Raw genomic sequence first — 9,485 nt, forward strand, 5'->3', positions numbered from 1 at the left:
GCTTCCCTTGTGGCTCAGCTGGTAAAGAATCCACCTGTAATGTGGGAGACCTGGGTTCGATCGCTGGGTTGGGAAGATCCCCTGGAGAAGGGAAAGGCTACCCACTCCAGTATTCTGGCCTGGAGAATTCCATGGACTGTATAGTCCATGGGGTCACAAAGAGTCAGATGCGACTTTCACTTTCACTTTTCACCATTCTTTACCTTCGTTACTTATCATTGTGCCTGGCATATTATAATAGTAATAATTTAGCAGTTATGATAATAACAAAGCTACAGTGAATACTATACTCTTTCTGAACCAGACATTCTTCAAAATGTTTTGCTTATACCAGTTCATTTGATCCTCGCAGCAACCCTTTGAGGGAGAGAAAGGTTAAGAAGATCCCCTGGAGTAGGAAACAGCAACCCACTCCAGCATTCTTGCCTGGACAATTCCCATGGACAGTGAAGCCTGGCAGGCTACAGTCCATGGGGCTGCAAAGATCAGACATGACTGAGCCCACAGTGCACACAAACAGAGGCACAGAGAAGCTTACTAACTTGTCCAAGGTCATTTTGAAAGTAGTGAGTAGAAGTGGAATTTCAACACAGGAATCTGACTCTATGGCACATGTGCTTCACCATTAGACCACACTCCACAGCACCAACTAGAGAACGCAGTACTACAGTCTACATTGTTACCTGGGGTGACAGGCTCATTTGTGAAAGCAGATAGAGTCAGACTGGCCTGAGGACACCACTTTCAGGGGGTTGAGGGGACTCCCAACATGTCAGAGAGCATGGAGTTTATGAGAGAGATATGGAGTCCAAACAGGATGTCATCAGAGTAGAGAAGAGTATAAAAGAGTGAATGGTTTAAGAATATTAAAAAAAAGTAAGGAAGGAAAGTAAGGGGTACAGTTAGAGGTTAATATAAATGTGTGAAATAGGAAGGGTACAGAGATATGTCTAAAGGAGATTTTTTTTAAACAAATTTCTATGTGAAGCTATCGCTAGAATTCCCCCACCACCTCTTCTAGAAAACCTTTAGTTAGGACCTTTGTTATTTTTTAAATTTGGCTTTCTTTAAGTAAGATCCCTTACTGAAGCTGGGAGTCTTACTACACGGAGTTCCAGAATTGACTTAACTTTATAAGCAGTCTGAGTTATGTGAGTTAACTGTCTGCATCTCTTGGGGGAAGAATGAGAAATGGTGATGGTTAAAGCTTGAAAGTGGCTACACTTAGGATATCTGATCAAATTCCCTCTTGTTTTGGATTTTGGGATATGTGCATTCAAGAGACTTTGAAAGGAAAAGAGGGAAGGAAAGGAAAAGATGTGCCAAAATAAGAATAAGAGAAAGTGAGAGAGGATGTAGAAAAACCCGCTTCTTTGATTTGTATGGTGTGATTTCTGAAACTGCTCCAGCCTCTACATAAATCTATAGGATTTATGTGGCTTCATTAATCACACTTTCTTTGAAATGGAATTCTCTGCCTCGGAGCCTTTGAACGTTGACATCCAAATACAATATATTCTTTTAAAATCACCTCTGGATAAAGGCAACGCTGTTGAGGTAATTCCCCCAGATTGTAGGTGGAGTCTGTTTGGTCCTCAGATCTTGATGATAATATGTTGAAAATAGAACCTCCCTTCAGAGAACAGAAGAGTTCTGGCGTGATTAGGATCCCAGTTGCAGACACTCTGGGCCAGGAATCCATGGAGAGGAAAAAAAAGAAAGAAAAAGAGTTCCTTGTCTTTGATGAATAACGACAAGCAGCGCCATCTAGTGACAACTCAAGTTTATATTGGAGTCACTTGGTGACCTCTGCCAATCTCTTTGCTCATTATCAAACAGGCTTGAAAACAAAGAGTTCATCTTTCTGATGGCAAAGTGACTTGAAATCAAAAGCCAGGGCTTAGGTGAAGACATGAGTGTGTTAAAACTTCTGACAATCAGAGTTCGCATCCAAGGCATGCTTTTCAGTTTGCTTTGGCGGGGCTGACTTTTGAATGCTGTTAAGTTCAAAAAAACAACAGAGAACAAAAACTGCATTGCTGGGAAGGGATGGAAGGAAACGCTGTCATCATCACCAGGAGTCACACTAGACATGCATTGCCTTCTCTGCCTCCTCGTATTGCCCTTGTTCTGCTAATCAACTGAAACACAGAGAGGTCAGGTGCAAAGTCAAACTGTCAGAGCAGCAGCAGTGGGATTTGAATCCCCACCTGCCCAGAAAAACTTTCTCTCTGATTCAGCTTTTGTGGGAATTTTTCATGAGTCAGCTCCCAGGAAGGCTCACATTTCCAGGCCTGGCCACAGATCTTCAGCTTTTCAGGGTGACATGATTGAGACAAGTCACAACACCTTAGGACAGGTAGGGGAACTGGAAAGGTGTATCATACTTCCTACTGGTTGAGCTAGAGAGACCAGAAACAGCCCGCACGTCGGCTCTCTGTGTCCGGATCCTGTGGATGAAGTTACAGCAGCTGGTGGTGGATAAGTTAGCTCTTTCTGCCACTCCTGGGGACGCTGCTGCTTCAATGAGTTGGGCCTTAAGACCTCCTGCCCCCACAGAGGAGATGGAAGTCACATCCTAGCCCTGCAAGGCTCCCTGAAAGTGAATTCCACCTATTTTGATTTGGTTCTAAGAAATCATTTTCTATAAGTTAGTGTATTTTTATTGTACAAAACAAACTACCTTCTTTATAATCAGGGACTAGATAGAGCTTCAGCCCGTTTACTGAAGACTTTTCAATTAATGACTTGACCAGAAAATGCCAATTTGTTTTATTTATGGACACTCACTAAAGCATGGAATCAAAAAGACTGGAATATAAACTCTCTTCAATTCAACAGGTTAGTGGTAGAGATCAAGAAGATAGGGTAAACAAAAAAAGATCGGTCTGGCCTACTATATTGTAGAGAGCAAGAAAGAGGCATTCAGCTAAAGCCATAAGCTTATGGTAATAAAGCAAGCATATGTAGTTTTGCCTTTTTAGTCACTCAACTACAGTTACACAGGTAAAATATTTTATTTGAACAAACTCCATAGGCCACTATAGAGATATACCAACATGAGGGACATAGATAACTTATACAGAGAATTAATACTTCCTCTTGCTATTTTAGTTGATGCCCAAGAAAAGAAGTACAAGGAATTTTTCTGACTTTTCAGTGAGCAAAATCATTTCACAATTTGAATAAAAGCTATGGTTTTTTCCAGTAGTCAAGTACAGATGTGACTGTTGGTCCATAAATAAAGCTGAGTGCCAAAGATTTGATGCTTTTAAACTGTGGTTCTAGAGAAGACTCTTGAGAGTCCCTTGGACTGCAAGGAGATCAAACCAGTCCATCCTAAAGGAAATCAGTCCTGAATGTTCATTGGAAGGACTGCTCCTGAAGCTGAAACTCCAGTACTTTGGCCACCTGATGCAAAGAGCTGACTCATCGGAAAAGACCGTGATGCTGGGAAAGACTGAGGGCAGGAGAAGGGAGCAGCAGGACATGAGATGGCTGGAGGGCATCACTGACTCAATGGATGAGTTTGCGCAAACTCAGGAGATAATGAAGGACAGGAAAGCCTGGCATGCTATAGTCCATGGGGTCACAAAGAGAGGGACATGACCTAGGGACTGAACAATAACGAGACAATAACACTGTCATTGATTGGTGAAAACTATAGCTGCCAAAATCATGTGATCCAAACAAGGATTCTGTTAGAGTATAATATTTCATCCATAAAGTTAAAAAAGTTGTCAGGGACTCTAGTTTATGAATGGCTTACCTTTGCCCTGCAGTCCTTTATAGCTGACTTTTATTTTTTTAAGTTAATTTTTTTAAAAGTTGGAGGCCAATGACTTTACAATATTGTGGTGGTTTCTGCCATACATCGACATGAATCACCCATGGGTGCACATCTCCCCATCCTGAACCCCCCACCTCCTCTATCCCCACCCTCTCTCTCTGGGTTGTCCCAGAGCACCAGCTTTGAGTGCTTCATGCATCAAACTTGCACTGGTCATATAGTTGACATTTTTGAGAGATATTTTTTGAAAGATTAGATCAGAGTCACTCTATATCAGCAGGTATGCCTGCCTGCTAAGTTGCTTCAGTTGTGTCCGACTCTTTAAAATCCTATGGACTGTAGCCTACCAGGCTCCTCTGTCCAAGGGATTCTCCAGGCAAGAATACTGGAGTGGGTTGCCATGCCTTTCTCCAGCAGGTATAGGCTTTGGTATAAAATGCAAATGAGCATGGAAGCAATAATGGGGTCTGTTGAGATATTTGTAAAATGCTTTTTAAAAAACCAAAAGTAGATATTGTCTTAAAGTTAATATAACTAAAAATTAGAATTTATTCCTTTTTTTATCATCATATTTTTTTTTCCATTTATTTTTATTAGTTGGAGGCTAATTACTTTACAACATTGCAGTGGTTTTTGTCATACATTGAAATGAATTAGCCATGAATTTACATGCATTCCCCATCCCGGTCCCCCCTCCCACCTCCCTCTCCACCCGATCCCTCTGGGTCTTCTCAGTGCACCAGGCCCGAGCACTTGTCTCATGCATCCAACCTGGGCTGGTGATCTGTTTCACCCTAGATAATATACATGTTTCAATGCTGTTCTCTTGAGACATCCCACCCTCGCCTTCTCCCACAGAGTCCACAAGTCTGTTCTATACATCTGATCACTCAGGCTTTAACAGTTCTGAAAACCAATTTGATATGGGTTTTGGAATTAGAATTCAATTTATTTTAACATGAGCAAGAAAGTAAGATAGGAAACCCAGTGTCAGCAAACTCTCTGTTGATGAAAACAAGCCCTGATATTTATGATCTGCAATCATGGTAACATGTGAAGAGGAATGAACCAGGATGGTAAACTTGAATAATTATCTGGTCTCTGAGTGGATTCTGACTTGTGCTATCCCTGGTTCAGAGTCTGTATTATCACTTTTTAAAATTTCTGAAACCATGGCAAGGACCCTGTTTCCTAATGGAAATCTCACTCTAGAGTTTCTACCAATGGAGGCTGATGGAGGAGGACAGCACCAGGCACCTTGAATGAATAAGAATAAATATTATTTGTTACAACCCTACTACATGCCAGTGTTGAATTTGTATTACAAGCCTCAGTACTACATGTTTTTTATTTGTTTGTACATTATTCTTTTAATTCTTGCATGAACTGCCTCCTCTTCATTCATTTATTTAACTCTGAGTACTTAGGTAGCTTGCCCAAGTTCAAGGGGATTTTTGTCAGAAGACTCAGAAGACTTCATACTCTCACCTGGCCAAGGTGGGAAAGCAGTCAACCAGGGCAAGAAGTCCCCGTTTGGTGGACACAGAGGAGAGAAAACATAAAATGGTCTCTCGTTCAGGCAGTTCCTCCAACTATGTCCCTAAGCCAAAGCAAATCCGGAAAGTCTGACACCCTCCCCTCCCCACTCCCCAACTGCTTTTCTTTTTTCACAAGTCAGCAGAGATGTTAATAGTTTGGGAACTGAACTCATGAAGTTTGTTGGATTAGACAGCCACCAAATGGTGAATCAAGTAATGCAATGGGAAAAGAGTGAGGTGGTTCCAGGCCTGGCAATTTCCTCACTTTGGGACCGGCCTTCAGACCAAGGGAAGGGCACCTTTTGTGCTATATCACTCTATCCCTGTGGACGTAGCTGATTGGTCCAGAAATGGACACCTGACCCAAACTAAGCCAATCAGATCTTTCCCCAGGACTTCCGTGTACCAGCACTCAGGGGCTCTCCTGCAGACAGTAATCCTGTAAGTGTAAAGATTAGGTTTTGCTGCCACCTGCCTCACTTTCTGCCACGTAGAAGTTAGTTTGAGAGAATAAAGATGACGTGCTGAAACTGACATGGGATGAGATGGAGAGACTGTGTTTTGATCATCTTTAATAGCCTGGTTCCTATTGTTTCTGAAGCCCCATTGTTCCTATGCCTCCATCCATGCCTCTCTTTAAATCAGTACATGTCGTGTTTCTGTCACTTGCAACCACTGAATCTTGGCTGACACAGTCTCCTTCCTCAAATAATTAATTCCTTGCATTTTCAGTCTCTTAGCAGAACACAAATAACCTTCAGTCAGTTCATTTCAGTTGCTCAGTTGTGGCCAACACTTCGCGACTCCATGAATCGCAGCACACCAGGCCTCCCTGTCCATCACCAACTTCCAGAGTTTACTCAAACTCATGCCCATCGTGTCGGTGATGCCATCCAACCATCTCATCCTCTGTCGTCCCCTTCTCCTCCTGCCCCCAATCCCTCCCAGCATCAGGGTCTTTTCCAATGAGTCAACTCATCGCATGAGGTGGCCAAAGTATTAGAGTTTCAGCTTCAGCATCAGTCTTTCCAATGAACACCCAGGACTGATCTCTTTCAGGATGGACTGGTTGGATCTCCTTGCAGGCCACGGGACTCTCAAGAGTCTTCTCCAACACCATAGTTCAAAAGCATCAATTTTTCGGTGCTCAGCTTTCTTCACAGTCCAACTCTCACATCCATTCATGACCACTGGAAAAACCATAGCCTTGACCAGATGGACTTTTGTTGGAAAAGTAATGTCTCTTCTTTTTAATATGCTATCTAGGTTGGTCATATCTTTCCTTCCAAGGAGTAAGTGTCTTTTAATTTCATGGCTGCAATCACCATCTGCAGTGATTTTGGAGCCCCAAAAATTAAAATCTGACACTATTTCCACTGTTTCCCCATCTATTTCCCATGAAGTGATGGGACCAGATGCCATGATCTTAGTTTTCTGAATGTTAAGCTTTAAGCCAACTCTTTCACTCTCCTCTTTCACCTTCATCAAGACTTTTGGACTCTGTGGGAGAAGGCGAGGGTGGGATGTTTCAAGAGAACAGCATCGAAACATGTATATTATCTAGGGTGAAACAGATCACCAGCCCAGGTTGGATGCAGGAGACAAGCGCTCGGGCCTGGTGCACTGGGAAGACCCAGAGGGATCGGGTGGAGAGGGAGGTGGGAGGGGGGACCGGGATGGGGAATACATGTAAATCCATGGCTAATTCATTTCAGTGTATGACAAAAACCACTGCAATGTTGTAAAGTAATTAGCCTCCAACTAATAAAAATAAATGAAAAAAAAAAAGAGGCTCTTTAGTTCCTCCTCACTTTCTGCCATAAGGGTGGTGTCATCTGCATATCTGAGGTTATTGATATTTCTCCCGGCAATCTTGATTCCAGCTTGTGCTTCTTCCAGCCCAGCGTTTCTCATGATGTACTCTGCATATAAGTTAAATAGGCACGGTGACAATATACAGCCTTGACATACTCCTTTTCCCATTTGGAACCAGTCTGTTGTTCCATGTCCAGTTCTAACTGTTGATTCCTGACTTGGCTTGGGCTTATTTTTTATTTTCTTAAAGTGTTTTAAATTAAACAATAATTGCAATTCAACAGTCTTCTTAAAAGCATTATTAGTACCAGCCAGCTGAGAAGGTCATTCAGACACGAAGCAGAGGCCAGGCTCGACCCTTTGGAGATGGGGGAGCAGAATTCCTGAGAAATATGGGCCTGAGAGGTGGGGTGGGGCAGGGCAAGAGAATAAACCACAGGAAGAAGAGATTCCGAGTATACAATGGTTTTGAAAGTGAGTCTGGGAGGAAACAATAAACACATTTTTTAGAACATTACACTCTGAGGCTTATCAACCTATGTGTGTATGCTAAGTCACTTCAGTTGTGTCTGACTCTTTACTACCTTATGCACTGTAGCCTGCCAGGCTCCTCTGTCCATGGGATTCTCCAGGTGAGAATACTGGAGTGGGTTGCTATGCCCTCCCCTAGGGGATCTTCCTGACCCAGGGATCAAACCCTCATCTCTTATGTCTCCTTCATTAGCAGGTGGGTTCTTTACCACTCTCACCACCTGGGAAGCCCTGGTCAATCTAGGTCCAAAATCAAATAGAAACTGCTCTCTTTTTTTTGCTTGTTTTGGAGGAGACAGACGATATTTTTTGCAATTTTTTCTAGAATATTATTTATAAGAATTCACTGATTCTGGAAGAACTAAATAGAATCTGTGCCTCTCCTGAGCATGTATGTTTATTTGAAATGCTTTTTAGTGTTACATAAATAACAAACATGAGTTCTTGATAGGCCATCCATGAAACAGAGGCTAAAGGCTTTAAAAAATACTTTCTAGTGAGCAGTAAACTTCATTATAACATGCTTACATTTGACATTTTCAGGCAGTATTGTTCATGTTTTTAAATCCTGGAGAAAGACCCATTAAAGCTGTGTTACTCATATTAATTCAACATTTAGCCATTTATAATACAAACCCCAGTCTTTTGGAAAATGTCATTAAAAAAGTTTCACCATATATGGACATTATTTATTGCTTGAGCCCCATTGTCTACTTAGAATATGCCCTTTATCAGACCCAAATGCCCACTTCAGAGAATCTCATTTTGAGCAACAACTGGCTCCTTACATTATCCAATGAGGCAGGAAAGTTAAATTACAGCCAGTTCATATCATAGAAACAAAATGTTTCCTGCAATTACTGATAAGGGACAGTTCATTTTCTCTCTGTCATCCTGAAAAAAAAAAAAAACCCTCCTAACAACAATTCATGCCTGGTTAAACAGGATTTCCACATCTACCGCTGATATCTTTCCAAATAATTCAGGGTTGTTATTACTGTACAGCCCTGGCAAGGCTCAAAAGCAAGCAGACTTGACGAGTCTGCTCAAAGCAGAGCTTAAGTAGTTGTAATTAATAATAATTACATGCCCACTACACTCCAGTCTTATCATATTATCCGTCAAGGCAAATAAAAAAACCCACACACAACACACTTGCAATAGGTTTAATGCATTAATAAAGACACTCTGCATATGTCATCTTTCTAAAGTTTAAAATCTTTTGCAGCAGTTTCTGTTTTATTGATTTTTATTATTTATTCTATGTCTGGTTGCAAAATTTTATTGGATGGACTTCAGCTTGCGACCTGTGCTATCCTCTTCCAAAAGTTCTCTCCCCTCCTGCCGTGACTCGGATTCGAACCGAGGTTGCTGCGGCCACAACGCAGAGTACTAACCACTATACGATCACGGCAAGCTACAGGGGAGCTGAGCACCAGGCTGTCTTTAAGAGCCATTGCAATATTAAAATTTGTGGAAACACTGCCATCTATTGCCTAAATACATACATTTTCTTAACACTAGTGAAGAGGTTTCAGTAATCTCCAATTATTGAAAGGAACAATAACGAAGTGATTGAACGTGAAATGAATCTTGTCTCCTTGGCTGATGGGCGAAATTGTATTATATAAGACTCACTGGACTCACTGTCAGGAAACGATAATCAAAGTAATCGGACTGCGAGAACCCAGCCTACTGACTCATGCTTCCTACTTTTAACCAATTATGAATACAGATTTCCCACCCTCAACCGCCACCACCAATTACATTGCATTAAATGACATATGAATCTGAGCCTCTTTTGTGGTTTC

The 9,485-nt window shown here is 41.8% G+C and overlaps 1 non-coding gene across 1 annotated transcript; it reads right to left on the reverse strand.

Moving 5' to 3' along the window:
• Window positions 1-9,016: 9,016 nt before the first annotated feature.
• On the reverse strand, window positions 9,017-9,088 carry TRNAH-GUG (transfer RNA histidin (anticodon GUG)). The gene has a single exon. It is a non-coding gene; the product is annotated as a tRNA-His (tRNA).
• Window positions 9,089-9,485: the final 397 nt, after the last annotated feature.

This window comes from Odocoileus virginianus, chromosome 18 (assembly GCF_023699985.2).
Source record: "Odocoileus virginianus isolate 20LAN1187 ecotype Illinois chromosome 18, Ovbor_1.2, whole genome shotgun sequence".
NCBI classification, from domain to species: Eukaryota; Metazoa; Chordata; class Mammalia; order Artiodactyla; family Cervidae; genus Odocoileus; species Odocoileus virginianus.